The 20,023-nt window shown below is 44.2% G+C and overlaps 1 protein-coding gene and 1 pseudogene across 2 annotated transcripts in view; one reads left to right on the top strand and one right to left on the bottom strand.

Moving 5' to 3' along the window:
• Positions 1 to 20,023, bottom strand: part of Dock1 (dedicator of cytokinesis 1) — a 506,850-nt gene that overhangs the window by 342,651 nt on the left and 144,176 nt on the right. The gene's annotated exons all lie outside the window — the stretch shown is intronic.
• On the top strand, positions 6,886 to 6,981 carry LOC116104402 (annotated as a pseudogene).

Genomic DNA, 20,023 nt, shown 5'->3' with positions numbered 1-20,023 from the left:
ATTTTTATAGAATAAGGAGTGGTTGTTTTTAAAATTTATCACTTAGTTACATATTCATGATCTTTCATGAGCTGTACAACATAGCCAATTATTCTATTTTTAATGTGACCTTTAAAAGGCTTATTTAAAATGACATCTAACAATTGTGTTCATGCCAGCAGGAAAATGCCAAGTATACATTACATTTCCTTGCTCCCTTTTTTATTGACTCTGCCAGGTGACTTCTGAAATCATGCCAAACCAATGTGGAGGTTTCAGGCAAACATGTTTCAGTATTTTAGTGCTGTTTCAAAATAATATAGAGAAAAATGTTCAAAGGTCTTCAAGAAAGCCACTGACCCTCTGGACACTAACTGGAGGAAATATGGAGGGATCTGTTTAAATGCAAGTTATATTAATTATGAAGACCATTTAGGTCCCCTTTGATACCAAGGGGCTCTTCCAGACCTGGTTCTTGAGACCTGGAGAGTCATCTCCTTTAGCTAGAGACCCATCCAGGTCTGGGGTGGTCCAGTCATGGAAGAGAAAGCATCCTTTCAACACACCTCCTCTTGCCTCACCAAGTCCCCATACATAGGGACTCTAGTAATGCTTTGCCTCGCCAGCATCTCCCAAATCATCTGACCTTCAGTGGATCCTGGGAAATACCTGTTGAATGAATGGGTGTGTTAGCAAACCCAAAAAGGCTTTCTCAACAACTAAAAGAAAAATCTTGAAGAGAGAGAGGATTAGGAGGCCAGACGTTGAAAGGATCCTGAACTTCAGCATTCTGAAAATCCTCCATGAATCTTTGGTGCTCTACCATAGCATGCACAACTTGGGGCAGAGGTGAAATAATGAAAACGCAATATGATAGCTGATGAACGCTTTAAATTTTAGCTCTTCTCCCTAGTAAGAGACTAAACCTCTCCTGCTTTAAGATGGAATGACAGTGCCAATAAGCAGGATGGACTTGGATCCATCATCTTACTACAGTTGATGATGCAGCAAACTGTGCCTCTCTACCCTGACTTAAAACATAAAGTCAACTTTGTACACTTCCATCCTACCCATGCCCAATAAAAGAACTTCATGCCCACAATACTGCCTGGCCCAAAAAAAGCAGGGTCTCACAGAGATATCGAGTAACATGACTTTTTTGTCAGATGGCAATTGGTTTCTTGAGATGTACTGGTAGGTCATGAAAGCTAACTGGCTATAGGCCAAAAGATCCAGAAAGCACCACAATAAAGAAGAACAAAAGATAAGAAGAATTCTTTTTTTATTATTAGATATTTTCTTTATTTACATGTCATATGATTTCTCCTTTCCAGGTTGCCCCTTCCAACAAACAAACTAACGAACAAAAACAACAAGAACAAACCCCTGTTGCCTCCCCCCTCCCCATGCTTGCTACCCCACCCTCTCCCACTTATTGGCCCTGGCATTCCCCGACACTGGGGCACAGAATGATAAGAAGAATTCTAACCCACTAAGTCTTCAACACTGTAAGCTCCAAGTGCCCTCACTGTTGCATAGACCAGGTAAGAGGAAGGAGCAAAACGCCTGCTTTAAGAAGGCGGGGGCCAGACATGGTGGTACTCACCTTTAGTCTGAGCACTTACACCAGGAAGCCAGAGCCTTGTAAGTTCCAGGAAAGCCTGGTCTACATACCAAGATAAAGGCCAGGCAGGGTTACCTAGTAAGGCCATGTCAAGGAAGAAAAAAAGAAAGAAGGCAGGGAGGCAGACAGACAGGCAGACAGACAGGCAGACATATAGATGAGCAGAGGAGGTGAGGAGAAAAAGAAAGAACCTTTCAACAAGGGGTAAAGGGCAGAGAATAGATTATAGAGCAGCAAACCAGCCAGAAACAGAAAAACAAGCTCTCTTCTCTTCCACCAGACCAGGCTATGGTGGTCTTAAAATACTCAGCAGCTGCCAGGAGCCAGTAGCATCTCTCCTACCAGCCCAACTCTTCTGGAGTTGCATGTCTCTCTGATTAGCCATCTTTCACAGCAGAGACCCCATCCTGCATCCAATCCCCATCCTTTCCTCACCTTTCCTAGATTCTGTGTGAGGCCCACCCCGAGATGGAACATCATCATGAAAGACAATGTCTCTGTGAAGAACACAGGGTGATGTGTCTGAGTTCTTTTTTTTTTCCCAGTTTCCCCTCCAACAAACAAACTAACAAACAAAAACAACAAGAACAAACCCCTGTTCCCTCCCCCCTCCCCATGCTTGCTAACCCGCTCTCTCCCACTTATTGGCCCTGGCATTCCCCTAAACTGGGGCATAGAACTTTCACAGGGCCAAGGGCCGAGATTGATGACTGACTTGGCCATCCTCTACTATATGCATGCTGCCAGAGCCATCAGTCCCACTATGTGCAGTCCTTGGTTGGTGGTTTAGTCCCTGGGAGCTCTGAGGGTACTAGTTAGTTCATATTGTTGTTCATCCTAAGGGGCTGCAAACCCTTCAGCTCCTTTTGGTCCTTCTTTGGGGACCCTGTACTCGGTTCAATGGATGGTTGTGAGCCTCTACTTCTGTATTAGTCAGGTACTGTCAGAGCCTCTCAGGAAACAGCTATATGAGGCTGGAGTGCCCTGATGTCTGAGTTCTAATCGCAGAACATATACTTTCTCCCTGGAACTCACAGGAAGCAATGGCACGTTGGTCTCCTGCACACTTACCTGCTTGTCTTCTTTTCCCTAGCACCCGACACTGAAAAAAGTAAATGTTAGAAATGGAGGTATTATCCACTTGGTATTTTTCCATGTAGGCTACCAGGCCAGTGTTCAGACACCTTGAGGAGAGCCCTAATATGGTTTCATTCATCTAGGGGAAAGGTCTTCCAAGATCCAACCAGACTTAACTCCTGGTTCAGTGTAGCAAAGGGTCTTTAGACCAGATGTCATTACTTTGATGACCAGAGATACTTAGAATATGATGCCTACAGGCCTTTGGACCCCAAATCCAGGGAGGAATGCACATGTATTTCACTGTGGCTTTATATATTATCATCTTAATTGCAATGAGTACCTATTGCTCACCAGCAATGCATTAATTAAATATAAGTCATGAGATAGCCACAATTATGGACAAGAGATTATTGGTGAAGGATTTAAGGATAAAGGAATTTTTTTAAAGTAGCATTATTTAATTTTCAAATTATAGAACAATATAACAATAATGGGATCTGGAAGGATTTACACACATTAAGTCCAAATAATAATTTTCAGGAATAATATAGTCAAAGATGGAAAATTACAGATAGTTCCAATGGAGAAGCTCTCTGCTGTATTACGATCAGTGTCGGTAGCACAGTAGTGTGGTCAGAAGCGAGCCTAGTGTGCTGACCGTGGGACACACACACAGAGCACAGCTCTTGGCTATGATTTGTTTTCTCTCCAGAGCCATAATCTACTAAAGGGACAGAAAGATTGCTCATCTCTAAAGCCTTGAACAGTGTCTTAAAGGTTTAAAGTAACTTTTAATGGATTTTTCTTTTTCGTCTCTCTATCATAGGAATTTGTTTGGAAGATTAAGAAATCACCTTAGGAAAAAAACATTAAACAGAGCTCACTAATCATCTTCCATTTAGCCTTTTATATGAGTAAATAGGGAAATCATTTCTAATCACATCCATTATACAGAATTCAAATTATTGCACTCTGTTTTATTATCTAGCAACAGGAAGTGTACATCCTCACTATGAAGTTGAGTTAGTGAGTTTCTTACATGATTAACTCATATTTTAATAGTCTGAAGGGTTTCGGATCAAAGCAGGCAGGTCAGACGCAAACAATACCGGGAGCTGGATAAGAAGAGGACTCAGAATCAGAACGCACTGTGACTGTCCTGGCAGGGATGCAGGTAGTCCATGGAGAAATGTGTGCCCCTCCCCTTTAGCTGTCAGAATATTGAAATAATGGACCCGAGGAATTTCCCCAGGAATCTCACGCAGGGAAAAAGAAAAGAGTGAAGCCTGGTGCCAATCAGAGGGAGAACTTGTCTGCAGAAAAGCAATTTCACACACTCTGACACCTTGCCAGACCGCCAGACAGCAGAGACTGCGAAATGAGCAGGACCACAGCTTGACCAGGACCGCATAGTTATGCATACCTCTTGCTCTCTATTAAACATAAACCTCACTGTCAGGAATCCAACACTGTACTTGAAGTGAGTCACTAGACCTCTTTGTTCCTCTTCCCAATGTGGCTGCATTGAATAAACCTACTTTTTCAGCTTTTCACTATGGTTTATCCCTCTAATTAGTCCACTGAAGATGAGTGTATGAGTCTAGCTTGTTAGGGCTAACAATGCCAGCATCACAATCACCAAGGCTCCCAGGATGCAGTATGGAAGGAGCCAGCCAGAGAGCAACCAGGAAATGTGACATACCACATTTAACATTTCATGGATACCATGGAAGGTATAATTCCAGAATCATTTGCTGACCCCATGTCTGTTTGTTCATGGCTAATGATACATGTCAACCATCAGCCAAAGTGCTTGATGCCCAGGAGCTGTGACATACTGAAGAATGACATTTAAAGAACAACCCCAACACTTCTGCTCTGTGTGGCTTATTGGAAAAGGACTCTGGGAATGAGGGCCTTGGCATGAAGGGTGATATGCTAGGACCAATACGAAGAAACGTTATTCAGTGCTGGGTAGGAAAAGCTAACTAACTTGTAAGCAAGCCAACTGGGAGAGATGAGGGGATCGGAATTCTAGGGCAAAAGCACAGCATTGAACAATGTGCTGATGCAAGACAGAATGATGAAAGGGCTACAAGGAGTAGCTCAGGGAAGGAGATGGAGGAAGGAAGCCAAGGGGAAGGTTCTGGCTCTTTCCACTCTTGCCAGACAATCTCTTGTCTCTTCTCCCAGAGAAGCCACTTCTTGCCCAATGCATAGACGCCACTGGCTCAGAAGACCCTTTGCTGCTGGCAGGGTCCTTCACTCTGGGTGAGGGTCCCAACTCCTCCTCTTGCTGAGAAGCAGCAGCATAAGACTAAGCACAATGGACTCTTCCCCAGGATGATGAAGACCTTGGTGTGTACCCACATTTCCAAAGTGTTTCCAGTGCTGCAAACAGTGTCGCTGCTACTTTTAAATGTAAACCATCTCCTCATGAAGGGGATTTTAAACGGAGTTCATAAGAGCCCTCAGGTCAGTTAGTCCAAGGCAGAGTAGGAAATCTCAGAGACTGCCTGGGATTCTGGGCCAGGACACAGATCCCCATCCCACTCCATCCCCATTCCATACTCCATCTTGGCTATTTCTGCTTTTTTTACTACCAGAGGCTGTCTGAAGAAGAGATAGAAAAAGACAAGCAACACACAGCAAGCAACCTCTAGGTTGGGTGTCATAGAGCAACACATCACTTTCTCAGCCCTAAGGATCGCAAAAGCATTAAGCACCATATATATGTACAGCAAGAAGTCTTGAGCCCAAAATACAGCACTTGGGGCCTACAGATCAATCAGCAAGAACTGTCATATGTGCAGACAGCAAAACTGCCCAGCAGCAGGTCTTCTACCAAAAGAGGAATGTTAACTCACTATTGTTTGCCTGATAAAATCATTTCCTAGCCTAATAAGAAAAGGCATGGGTTTTAATCTACAGGGTTGAACTCTCTGGAAATAGTATTTATTTTGCCAAAATATAGGACTATGAGTTTGGGAACGTTTCAAATCCACAGGACATATTTAATTCATAGAGAAAGCGAAATCTCATTTAACTACCTTGGAGGGTCAGAAAAAGTGGCCTGTGAGATCACACCAGGCTGGGAAGAGGTTATAGAAACAATCGCAAGCTAATGAGTACACTCTGGAAGGCCAGAGGTCAGAGGGGCAAACTGCAGGCTGGTTCCCTTGACCCTCCGTGCTAAAGAACAAAAGAGCAAAGGTGTCATTTTTAAAAATATTAAATTATTGAAAAGGAAAGTCCAAACTCAAGCACAGAATAAATGGCACTGATTTTTTTTGAATAGCCTATCATTCTACCCAGGTTGGTTGGGACCAGACTCAGGGTAAGCTGTGACACAGAAACTGAAATTCATACTTAGGGTCTCCTTCCACCTCACAGAGCACATTCAAGCTATGAGTAACTTCCTAAGTCTGATGTGCCAGAAATGACCCTTCCATGGGCTCACTCCCCCAACCCTAACAGCTCTAGATAATGCTACTGCAGTAAAGAATCCCTCAGGAATACTAGCTTTTAAATACTTACTGTATCACAAAAGCCAATCAGTCAGACCCTGGAGCCCACAGTGGTGGTAGTGGCCGGGGGATTAGTGAAAGTGTAAAGAAAAATAGATTTCCAAGAGAAGTGGTATTTCATGTAAGTTTTCAAAGGAAATGAACATCCCAGCTTAACATGATATTGGCAAGATCTCAGGCTTTCTGGGCTGGAGAGGACCTGAGCTCATCACTTCTCAAGTCCTTGTCAGCCATCTGGTGGAGGAAGAGTCAAGAGGGACTCAGATCCCCTGCAGGGTGAAAAGATCTCTTCCCATTAGGAGGTATAAGATGCCAAGAGCAACTTAATCTGCTTAAGATATGCAGTTGACAGGCAGAGCCCAGTGTTCTGAAGCTGGGAGAGGTGAATGGCAGCCCAGCCACTACATTAATTATCCCAAATTATGAATAAGTGGAGTGTAAATGAGACTGCTCTACTGAACTTAACATAGCTTTAAAAAAAATGAGCAAAGAAAAGATGTTAAATATTACACAACCTGGAATGTTAATTCTGGGAGCTACGATTTCTTTAAAATACAAAAGAGTAACACGCTTCCAAAATGCCATTTCTGATTATAGACTCCACAAATTAAAAAAGAAAAATCGGTCCCTATGGAGCTGGAGAGATGAAGCAACAGTTAAGAATGTTGTTGAAGGATCCTTTCTGATTCATAAAGTATGTTGATTGGGTGTTCACGCCATTGAGTGATATGTGCTGCCCAAGAACCCTGTGGGAACATTACCTATCTGACTTGGAAAAAAAAAAATGCTCTTAAAAGAGGACCCAAGTTCAGTTACCAGCACCTACTTGGCAGCTCACAACCACCTACAACTCTAGTCCCAGGGGACCTAATGACTTCTGGCCTTCACAGGCACCAGGCATATATGTAGTATACCAAAATGGACAGAAACACACACACACACACACACACTCACACACATACTTAAAAGATCTGTCTCTATGCATGTTTATACGATATTAGTTCCTGATGGAAGTTAGAGATGGCATTGTGTCTCTTTGTGACCTTGCAGGCTTTCCTTTGATGCTCAAAGATGACCTTAGAGGTGACCACTTTGTTCTAGAGAGAGTCCCAAGGAATGAGTGCAACCATCGGAATTTTGGGACACAGTTGAGACATTTCCTGGTGTTTTATAGACAGATACAAGAAGACTCAGTAGTATACAAGGCTTAAGTCCACAGGAACCAGAACTGCCAGCACAGATGAAACTCAGAGGTCCTAATTTAGAGAATTAAGAATGCATCCTGCTTCCCTCACAATGGGCACAGCAGACACTCAGGTACCAGCAATGGGGATGTCCTTTACTATGGTGGGGTGGGGGTTCATAGCATAAGCATTCCTGAAAACTGATTGACCTGTCCACTTCAGTATGGATTTTATTTCACTGCCTTTAAATTACACCTGAATTTAAGATTCATCTCTTTTTTTTTGAGAGATAAAGGGTTACATGTAGTTAAAATCAAAGGAAAGGTTGTCAGATTGTGGAATCTGAAAGCAATTTTGTGCAGCTCATAATATGCTGTCCTTAAATTAAGAAAAAGCACAAGTAGAAAGCTGAAATGGGATCTAAGTCAAGCCCACGCACAAAAAAACAACATGAACCAAGTAACCTCAACACAAACCTTAAAACGCATCACTGTTCACAGGGCTCTGTCGAATGCCTCATGGTCCAAACACAGCTTCTCTCACTTTATCGATGATGTCCCAGGGAGGAAAGGACTTTGCCCAGTGTCCATCCCTCCAGCCAGTGCTTACTACAGAGAACAAGCATCAGGGGAGGCCTGAGATGAGTTCTCAGTGAGAACCAAGGGTCAACTCAGGAGCTGTGTGTCCAGGGAATGAAGGACGGCTATGATGTTCTGATCGTGAGGACAGCACATGACATCTACACTCAACATAACCAACACGCTGGAAAATGACCACATATTTTACCAACACATTTGGTATATGGAGGATGCCATAGAGCTGCTGTCTAGCTAGTAGAGGAAACTTGAATTGGGAAGAGATGCCAGTCCACAACCCCGACAAAGCAACTCTCAGAATGGGACATCCAGTGCTCCATGGGGAAATGAGAGGCCAACCCCCTACAAAGAGGCTCCCAGTGAAAGCCCAAAAAGCCCTGCAAGGGGACAGGAAAGGTTTCGGAAAACACTTTTTCAATTAAAGACATATTTTATTTAAATATATAAATGAAGAAAGTTATCCCATGGTAAAAATAAAAGAACTAATAATGAAGTCTATAAGATAACATTTTCAAAACTCATGTAATTTTCACACTGAGAGACCCCACCCCACCCCCCGTTTCCATACTCCTGGGAAATCTTAACCTTTCCTAAAAGTGTGATTAAAAAATAAACTTCTATGTCAGTTTTCAGTATGTCAGCTGGGGCTCACACATGCCAACTCTGGACTACCAGAGTACAGCCAAGATCCCTACACTCCACAAACAAGGGATACGCACCATCTTTCTCTTTCCTTCTCCTTCCTCCCCCATCTTCCCACCCAAACTTTCCCTTGATATAGTCAGCCATCTCAATTCTCAGCCTCATAGCTCAGAGCCAGTCCCATGAGCTGTAACCAAGGTATTGATGGGGTTTCAGGGCCATTTGCACTCTGGGCCCCTATCTGGCCTACAGTCTGTCATCCTGACAGCTAATGATGCAATGACATACCACTTCACCTGTCACCTGCCCTGAGGGTCAAATGCCTGGCTTCCTCTCCTGGAGACAGAACATCTTTCACTGTCTGTTACTTATGGTCTCTGGCTAGTAATGAGGCCAAAGTTGGCACGAAATGAACACTTAATATACTATAAGGGAAAGGAACACAGAGCATATTATATCTGCCCACATACTAACGTAGCCATACATTAAAATGCTAGCTGTTACACCAGCAGCCAGGGAGGGGGCAACATGGGAAGCAGAGTTGAGGATGTACTTTAAGAACAATCATCAAGTCAGCCAGACATGCAGACAGTGATGTTATAATGGTTTCCCTTCTTTCCTTAAAAAAATTATTTATTGTTTTAGGTTATGTGTATGGGTATTTGTACAGATATGTATCTGTACCCCACAAGTGGGCCTGGTGCCCATGGAGGCCAGAAGGGTGCTTCAGACATCCCTGGAACTGGAGTTATAGACAGTTGTGAGCAGCCATACAGGTGCTGGGAACCAAACCTGAGTTTTCTGCAATAGCAGCAAGTCTTCTTAACTGCTGAGCCATCTTTCCAGTCCAGTGCTGAGCATCTCTCTAGCTCCATGACTTTCCCACTTAACAACCATCCTGAAGGCCTGAGAGCATAGACCGCTGCTCAGTATTGACAGGACAGGAGATCTGTAGACGGAACTGTAACTCCAGCCAGGTACAAGAGTGGGAGGTAAGTTCTGGAGGCATTCATACATCCTGTTTCCAAGAGGAAACACGCAGAAGAGATACGACCATGAAGGAAAAAGGCCAAGCCCTGAGGTAAGCTGAGGATGATGTGTGCAAATGAATGTCGGGATAACAGAGCAGGCTCATCAGAAGGAAGTGGGAAGCGGGAAAAGACCCTTGAGGAGCTGAATCTAGAATGCTGTGGAGATGCAGTTCACACACTGCAGGGGAGATTCTGCCTTCGACCTTGATATCCAGGGTTCCCTCAAGTTCTATACAGTGAGCCCTGCTTTCTACTTCTTTACGATTTCTTAATGTATCCCTGATCAGCATTTTGGTTGCTTGTTTTCAGTGGAATTTGCTGTTCAGGTATTTCTCCGTTCATCAGCCATGCATTAGACATGAATTTGACCCAACTTTGGAGTTACTTAGTGGTAAGAAGGTATTATCTCTTCACAAGGGAAGTCTCCAAAACAGTATGAGAAGGCAAGGTTGAGAAGAGCAAGAGCCATGTGTCTGTACTGGGTTCATGTAAGCCTTGTGAACAGTGATCCCACCCAAGGGGCCAGCACCAACCTCTGCCTTGTGCATCTTCATAGCACGATGTTACTTCCCTGTCCCCATTGCAGTCAAGGAAGGAACAGAAGTCTCACCTGAAAATCAACCTCCATGACACATCATATGATGACATTGTGGTGGTTTGTATATGCTCGGACCAGGGAGTGGCACTACTGGAAGGTGTGACCCTGTTGGAATAGGTGTACCACTGTGGGTGTGGGCTTTAAGACCCTCACCCTAGCTGCCTGGAAGCCAATTTTCTGCTAACAGCTGATAGATGTAGAACTGTCAGCTCCTCTCTCACCATGCCTGCCTGGATGCTGCCATGTTCCTGCCTTGATGATAATGTCCTGAACCTTTGAACCTGTAAGCCAGGCTTAAGCCCCAATTAAATGTTGTCCTTACAAGAGTTGTTTTAGTCATGGTGTCTGATCACAGCAATAAAACCCTAACAGACACTGAAGTATAAAGCCCAAGCCCCATTCACCAGGAGCCATCATGTGCTCACAGGACATCTAGAGCTAACTCGGACAAGGAGGTGTTGGGTACCCACAGACTGGCTAAGGTCTGAGGGAGAAGCTTCAGTAAGTTAATCAGATAAATGGAGCTGTGGTTTGTTCCTGGGTCCCTAGTAAGAGACAAGGCCAAAACTGGAAGCAGGAAGTAGGAGAGACAAAGTAAGCCATGAAAACTAGCAGAGACCTGGCAAAGGGTGGATAAGCACCCTTCATCAAGAGTGGAAAAGTGCTTGGGCTGAGTCACAACCAACCTAGAAAGCATCAGATGAGGACAGGCCTGACAATGGAGAAACTGAACTACTGTCCTTCTCTACTTTAATACTAAATGAATTATTTAAAAGAAAAGCAATAAAAGGAATAGGTGCTCACTGACTTTCTCAGATACACTCTGCATTGTAAATGTCCCCCCAAGGGTCCAGGTGGTTAATAGCTTGTACCCTACAGGGAGGCAGGGAAGCCCTTAGAAAGTTGCAAACTAGCAGAAAACTGCAAAGTATTGGGAGATCCCCTGCCTGTGGCAAGAAAGTGAGTCACTCCCAGGGTCACATGACATGGCTAGACTGTGATGTAGTATCTAGCCACAGGTCCAAAGGGACAGACCCAACCCATTCTATCTGGGAGCTTCTAAAACCAGGAGCCAGAATAAACCAACCCTTTCCCATTAGGAACCCCTGCAACCAGAAACCAGTATAAACCTTTGCTCTTTAGAAGTTGTTTTATATTTTTCTGAATTTTTGTATTGTTTGCAATTATCTTTTGTCACAATGCTCAAAGCTGACTGACTAACAGAGAGTACCTCTGCCTTTGATTATCAGAGGTAACCATGGAAAATATTTTATGGCAAAATGAGTATTTCTCAGAATTCTCAAATTTTCCCTTTCAAAAGTTGATTATGCTCTTGTTTCTACCTAATCAGATGATAGGGAATGCTGTGCTTCTTTAATCATTTGCATGGATAGAAGAGGTTTGAGAGGAAAATGAGAAACAACATACAGCTGGGAGAGAGTTCAGTCAGTTTTGTGCTTGTGGACCTGAATTTCATCTCATTAAAAAAGGATAAAGGAAACTAAGACTGAGTGACCCGCTCTTGGAATGTCAGCACTGGGAACTTACATATGGTGGATCCCTGGGGCTCTCTGGCCAGACAGTCTAACCTACTTGATAAGTCCCAGACAATGGAGAAACCCTGTGTCAAAAATGAAGTAGATGGCATCTGAGAAATGATACACAGGGTTTTCTTCTGGCCTCTACATAAACACCTCTACACACACACACACACACACACACACACACACACACACACACACACACACACACACACACACACACACACACACACACACACACACACACACACGTAGAGGGTCTCTAAGAATGAATGGCTGAATTTAAAGGGTACCAGGGTTTTAAAAGGTCTGCTTTGTTTTAATGATACATTTTTCTTTTACAGCCCCACCCACTCTAGGTCTGCCTCTTTCCTAACACAATGAACCATACTGACAGTCTAGGTTTTCCCAAGGGAAGAATAATTCTCCTTGAATCATTAAGGTGTTGTGTCCACAGTGTACAGAGACTTACACTGCTGACCTTCTCATCAAAAGGATGGCTAAGGATTCTGAGTAAATCCGGCATAATAACTTAAAATCGGATTGGAGTAATCTCATGGGAAAAGCAACACAGTGAAGAACAGGAAATTAGGGTCTGGCCCTCCTATCTGGGACCCCTGTATCCCTGAGTAAATGCCCCAAAGCCTTCAGGATATGACTTCTCACTCCCTAACTCACCAACATAAGTCCTTGAGTAGAGCAGAAATCCACCTGGACCCAATGTGCAGTCTCATCAACACACACACCAAGAGAACTTACACAACTGCAATACTCCAAAGCATCTATCCAGCTTATAAATATCCGCTCTGACAGAGCCACAGAGTTTTTCAAAGCTTGTGTATGAAGAGTCTTTCCCTCGCTTCCTTACACTATTCCAACTCAGTGTAATTCTTTCTGGGCAGGTTAAGCATCCCACTCCTCTTGGTCCTGGGCATGCTGAGTGAGCACCAGGCCTCAGTGAAGATTTTAATGTCCCTTTGCATCAACTCAGCGGACAGGCCAGAACAGCTGCAGAGCCCACCTCACAGAGTCACAGGTTTACAATGGCTTCAGCCACACAGTGCTTGTCCCCAAGCCCTCCTCCCATATGCTCTAACCCTTCACTCTCCACTCCTTCCATTATGTCTCCATGTTTGCTTCATCCTCACAGCCTCTTCTTTCCCAGGACCCCTCCCCCCTGCACCCGCTTCTTACAGAAAAAGGTTCTTGGAGCATGAGTACACACTCTGTATATGTACTTGTGCATGGGTGTGTGGAGCCCAAAGGACAGCCCTGGGAATCATATATCAGGTACCATTACCATGCACACACAGATTGATTGATTGATTGATTGATTGACTAATTATTGATTGACTAATTGGAGCAGGGTCTTTCATTGCCCTGAAGCTCATGAGCAGGCAAGGCTGGGTGGCCAGTGAAGCCCAGGGATCCTTCTGCCTTTCAGTACTGCATGACAACTGTACACCATCACACACTAGTTTTTCACATGGGTTCTGAGGAGTTCACAGAATTCTTCACATCCTGTACCATCTCCCCAGCCCAGAAAGACATTCTTATAAGGATGGACATTCTCTTAAAGAGGCAGTCACTGTATGACCTTCAGGATCATTAAATATTGAGAAGAATGGAATGTTTTGCCCACTGGTAGACATTTCTCACTCAGTGGAGACAAGATCACTACACCAAGAGGACGTTAACTTTTAAGCAGAGGCGCACTCAGGCCTAGGGTGCTACCCCTCCCCCGCTACCCCCCACACCTGAAGCAACCCACATCTGCTTTCTGAAGTTAATCAGAGCTGAGTCTGAGCAGTGAGACAATGGCAGCTCTACAGTGGTGCTTGTAGAGTTGAATAGAGGCAGTCCCCTAGGGGTTTTCTCCTTCTAAAACATCCTATCAGGCTGGTCTTTTAATTTCTCCTCAAACTTCAGAAGCATGCCGTCCATAGTCGCACTGTAACTTTACGGTGAAGATTAGAACTGGAGTGAATCTAGAACTGGCATGTTCTTGGCATCTCGTCATCTGATCTAGACACAGAAAAGGGTTTTTCTTCTTTTATTTAGATCTTATTTAAGATATCTGCAATGTGCAACCAAAATATACCCTATACACTAGAAACATAAAATACAGATGCAATCCATCAGTACTCAGAGGGACTGCATGTGTTTCCCTAAGCGGGAGGTGCAGCAGCTCTCCTAGGGCTGGAAACTTCAGCTCTGCTAGTCAGTCTGTACCCACCCTAGCATCTCCCTGAAAGGACCTAACAGAGGGGTGCATATGAAGATCCCAGACAAGAGACACTGGCTGTGAGAACAGAGCTGTTTCTATCTACGACCCTGTTCTTACATGAAACACACTCCACACGATTAGTTTGTTATTCCCTTGCATTATTGTTTTGTATGGTCACTATAGTGGTACTGGGGGATCCTGAGAGATAGCATCCATCAGAAAGCTTTGGCCATTGAGAGGCCACACAAATAGAAGGGATTAGGATTAGTTCACACTGCACAATCCATCAGAGCAAAAAAGCAGAAGATAAACTTCCCTAAACCATATGGGAGTTGAAATCTGGTACTTCCCCAGCTTATTATATAACCAAGCATCCAATGATGTCCAGCAACACTGCAGCAGTAACTAATAGCCAGCCACCAACAACATACACTAAAGGGATACCAGGCAAGGAACAGGCATAAGATGTTAGCCCAAAGGTTTAATATAGGGAGAAGGAAAAGAAAGGAGGAAGGGATAGAGGGGTAGGGACAGAAGGAGAGGGAGAGAGAGAGTGGGAGAGGGAGATGGAGAGGGACAAAGGAAGAGGGAGAGAGGGAGATGGAGAGGGACAAAGGGAAAGGGAGAGGGAGAGAGAGAGGGAGAGGGAGAGAAGGAGAGGGAAAGGGAGACTCTACTCCTTAAAGATAGTATTGTATTGGAATTAGAGAGATAGCTCAGCAGTTAGGAGTACTTGCTGCTCTTGCAGAAGATCCAACTATAGTGGCTAGCACCTATGTGGGGCAGATAAGAAACACATGTAGCTCCAGCTCCCAGGGGTCTAATGCCCTCTTTCTGCCTACCCAGGCATTGAACTCACATGTGCACATAACCGGGTACAGATACATAAATAAAAATAACAATTAAATTCTCAACAACAACAAAAGACTGTATTATATTACAAGTGGCAAATGAGTCAATACAAAGACAAAGGCAGGTATATGCCCAGAACATGCTGCCCTGAGCAAGTATGGGGTCCCCAGGATAGAGTGGGACAGCCAGGGCAACACGATAGCTCATAAGCAAAGTCTCAGGGAACAACAATTCAAGATGTCCAGAATTTCTACAGACTTTAGTTGTCTGCATCTAATTTGGTGGATGACATGACCCTGGTCCCCTTATCTCTTCCCACCTTCCGCCACAGATCCACAATGGCCTCCACATTAGACTAAGCATCATAATCTCAACCTCACACTCCATCAGCAGCCCTGCAGCTCAGAGTCTCACATGGGCAACACCCATCCGGGAAACACATGTAACATCTAAGAGATTCTTCTGGTAATTTTGATGAAAATGGTTCCTGGGCGTGGGCCAGCAATGCTGCTAAGTGTCTACAACAGACAAGTCAAACATCACCATCTCCAAATGTCATCAGGTCTGGGGTGGGGAGTTCTGCTTTATTTCACCCTCTGCTTCTTCTCTTGCCCTCTGTACCCTCTTCTGCAGGCATCACTAGGATGACCCTTGGAAAAGCCAGTGGTGACCTGACCAGAGCAGGACACACCATGCTAGCCTGGTCTTCCATCATCTGACCTTCCCAAAGATCTGATCCTTCCCTATTGATTCAAGCTAGCTACAATCTCTGAACTATTTGTTACTGGGGGGTAGGGGCTTAATACGGGGTCTCACTATGTACCCCAAACTAGGCTTGAATGTAGCTCAGACTTGATCTTCTTGTTTCCTTTTTATGGTTGGTGGGTTTATTTTGTTCTTTTGTTTTTTCTGGTACCAGGGTTAAACAAGGGTCTCACACATAACTAGCAAACAATCCAAACCATAAACTACTTTCCAGGCCCTTTTGCTCTTTTGTTCTGAAAAAAGGTCTTGCTGTGTTTCCCAATCAGCCTGCAAATTTCCTGCCTCAGCCTCCTAGCGCACCAACAACACACCAGACAGACAAATGTCTCACATTTGAAGGCCATGATGTCCCCAATTTCCCCACTCCATACTTTCTTTTTACTCTTCTTTTAAACTTTCCAGAACCCTCCAAAATATTTCCATCCCCTGAGACATAATATCTTTCCAAACCTTATATTTCCCATTGTTTTGTTCTGTCTTACTTTTTTCTTTAAATAAATAAATAAATAAAGTAAATAATTTACTTATTTGTATTATATATGTTTTGCCTGAAAGTATGTCTGTGTAAGGGTGTCAGATCCCCTGAAACAAAAGTTACAGATGATTGTGAGCTACCATGTGGTGCTGTGAATTGAATGGGGGTCTTCTGAAAGAGCAGCCAGTATTCTTAACCACTGAGCCATCTCTCTAGCCCATATTTTTCGTAAAAATAATTAACTATAAGTCAAAAAGTGACAGCATGTATGAATTTGGGCAGAATCACCCACTGTGGTTTATCCTTGTCTTGCTCATTCAAATGTACCCATGAGAACAGACTGAAATGTATTTATTATTCCTGGCCTGGCCTAGCACGGAGCCAGGCACAAAGTCCAAATCTCTTCCCCACTGAGACTCCCCTTTACGTGCCTCACCCCCCAGGTAAACATTTCAAATAGCTGAACAAATAAATGACTTTTGCTAGGCATAAGTACACTTGTCTATCAGGACCAATGCTACTTGGACACACTGAAGGAGTCCTGACCATGATAGAGGAAGAACAACAGAGCTCAATGGCATGGTTGGCAGAAAACAGGATGCAAGCCAGAGGAAATATGTGTAGGAAGAACATCAGAGAGTCTTAAAGACCCAGATGGAAAGTGTAGGAGATCATGGGCTCCTAAGCAGAAACCCCAGCACCAAAGGAGACTATTTCCCAGTAAGCCCGTACAATAGGCAGAGTAGGTAGAATGGTTAAATTGGCCAGACTTCAACTCAAATGCTTGCCTCTAAGACAAGGAGGGCCATGGTGATCAGCACAGAAATTGGTCACGAGTTAAAGGAAAAGATGATTCTCTCCCACTCACTACCAATGAAACCGCTCACTGTAGGGTTAAGATTTTAAAAGCAAAGCCCTTACATTCAACAATAGGAAAATTTGATGAGAAAGCACTGGATTGAGCAAATGAAGGCACGTCTGCTCAGGCACGTCCCAAAACTGGCACACGATTACAGCTACAATTATGGCTATGTTCACCAGAGAAAGTGGCTGGGTTTTAACAACAAAGCAAGAAAACACAAATGATAGATATCATCCTCGTAACAATTCTCTCACTCAGGCTGGAAGGAGAACCATGCAAAGGCAGGCATGCTTATGGAGAGTGGGCGGGCAGGATCTTAGTGTTACTACTGCATATCTGCAAAGCTGATTGCTGTAGCAGTCTCCTGCATGCAGCACAGACAGGACAAAGAAATAAGGGCACCAGACTAACCTTGCTTATGCTTTGTGGTCCTATAGAGACAGTAAGAAACTTTGTAGTGAATCAACTAAGCAAGAAGCCCTGGGCTGAATTCTCATTGTTTCCGGACTTTGGAAAATCCTGAAGAAGTACAGAACAAAGACTACAGTAATGAACTTGGGGAGCATTCTAAACTAAGGGCTTCAAGTCAGGAAGCCATAACATATTGCCTCCACTGCCGCCTTCTCTGCTGTTGAAACTTTTTTTTTTTTTTTTTTTTTTTTTTTGAGACAGGTTTCTCTGTATACCCCTGGCTGTCCTGGAACTTACTCTGTAGGCCAGGCTGGCCTTGAACTCAGAAATCCACCTGCCTCTGCCTCTCAAGTGCTGGGATTAAAGGCGTGCGCCACCACTGCCTGGCTGCAGTTGATTCTTAACTGATGCATGTAATAACTTTACTGGCAAGGGTCTCCCCAAGCACATACAACAGGGCCTTGTCAAATCAAAGCTGAGATGCTGAAGGCAGGCAGCATAAGTAAAGCCAACAGAAAGTCTGCACCAGCTTACACCCCAGTATTCCCACTAGTACACACAGCCACTGGAATGCGGCATTAGCCTGGCTTCTTCCAACTTAAATATCAGGCAAGATCCAGGGACATCAGGGTCACCTGAAAACTGGGCCAGGACCTCTTCTAACTTAGAAGAGGAATCTGCAGGCTCACAAGGCCTTTAGCCAACTGAGTCTACACCAATCTAACAAGGTTCTGGCCCACAGGTAATGTGCCAGGCTAACTACAGGTACCTAGCCCAAGGTCATAGTCTCTCCAGTGCTTTCCACTGTCTTGGGTACCACTCATACCCATGTAGACTTCTGCTGTGGGTTGAAGTGATTTGATGAAAGATTACACACAAGTCCAAAGTAGTTGTGAGTAGGATCAAACAGCATCTTTCTCAGATAAAATTAAGTTGGCACGGAGTCAGATTTCAGTAGTGTGGGCACTGGTTCCACGCAACTGAAGAGGAGAAAGGACATACGATGCAGACACACAGGCAGAACCCTCATACAAAGATACAGACTAGAGCCAGATGGATATGTCTATGGGCCGAGGGTGGCTGGAGACTACCAGATTCTGTCCCAGACAACACAGAAGGAATCAGCCTGCTGGTGCCATGATGCCAGGCTTCCAATCCACAGGCCTATGAGAAAATGAATCTATGCTGTTTCAAACCAATACAAAAAAGTTTCTTTGTGCAATCTCAGAAAATTAATACAACCTCTATGTTAACTAGGTCTTTCGCCTTCTGGAATCTGGCATCTTGTCAGCGGTACTCTCTAGAAGGCCTGGCCTGTGGCTGATTCTCAACCAAGTGTAGCCATTCCTGTCACGGTTGGCTGCTCCTGGGCTGTAGCTTCAGCTGTTCCTATATTCTCATTCCATAAGTCTTTTCCTTATGCAGTGACATGACCTGGAAAGTCCTCATGTGGAACATCACATCCTCTGCTGGGGAAATACGAGAAGCTAGCAAGTAAGACACACACCATGGCCAAGTCCATGGCCCTGGCCACCTGCACTGCCCACTGCCTGTACTGCCCACTGCCACACAGCTGACCACTACTGACCTCTAAGTAAAGGGGGTGAAAGAAAGACAATACTGTTTGCTTTGGACAAAACTTTAAGACTCAAATGTGACTTTCTTAGGCTGTTTGCTGGTTTACAATGGCCCAGTCCCTCACTGGCTACTATCCTCACCACCACAATCTCCTTCTTCCCCAACACAGCCAATAACCAGAGAATAAAGTAGGTGCTGAGAGACTGAGAATTAAGTAGAAGCATAGACAGGACTAGATGCACAGGGAACCAAGTCACAACCATCTTGTTTAGCAGCACCAGGCATAGAAAGCACAGATACCTTATGTGACAGGTAAGTCTTGAAAGTGCAAAGTACAGTCACAGAAGAATCATGGGAGATTCAGAAACTGAAGCCCTTGGCGTAGGCCAGATGGAACAAGGACCCTGCGAGGACTAGAAATGGCCAGGCATGGAAGGTTAACATATATATATATATATATCACACACACACACACACACACACACATATATATATAGGAAACCACCACTGTTTTGAAAGAGGAAGTAGATTGAAAGAGCAACAGTACAACTAGCGCTACATAACACTGTACTAATGAAACACACTGGTGGGTCAGATTAGGCTGCCGTGGTTTTTGACCTTTCTAATGCTGCAACCCAATAATATAGTTGCCCACGTTGTGGTGACCTCCAGCCATAAAATTATTTTCATTGCTATTTCATAATTGTAATTTTGCTACTATTATAAATTGCAATGTAAATATTTGTGTTTTCTCATGGTCTCAGGGAACCCCTATAAAGCATCTTTCAAGCTCCAAGGGAGTTGTGACCGATAGACTGAGCATCCCTGGGCTAGAGAGATAGTTCGGCCATTAAGGGTGCATACTGATTTTGCAGAGGATTCAAGATCAGTTCCCAGCACTTAAATCACATTGTTCACACTATTACCAATAACTCTAGCTCCAAGGGGATCCTATGTTTCAGCCCTCCCCACAAGTGTCTATAGGCAAGTGCACATGTATATACAAGAGAGACAAGGGGAGAGAGATTGCGGGGGGGGGGGGAGACAGAGA

Source organism: Mastomys coucha, unplaced genomic scaffold, assembly GCF_008632895.1.
Source record: "Mastomys coucha isolate ucsf_1 unplaced genomic scaffold, UCSF_Mcou_1 pScaffold21, whole genome shotgun sequence".
NCBI lineage: Eukaryota > Metazoa > Chordata > Mammalia > Rodentia > Muridae > Mastomys > Mastomys coucha.
Note: the sequence above shows the minus strand (reverse complement) of the source record. Positions and strands in the feature narration are given on the sequence as shown.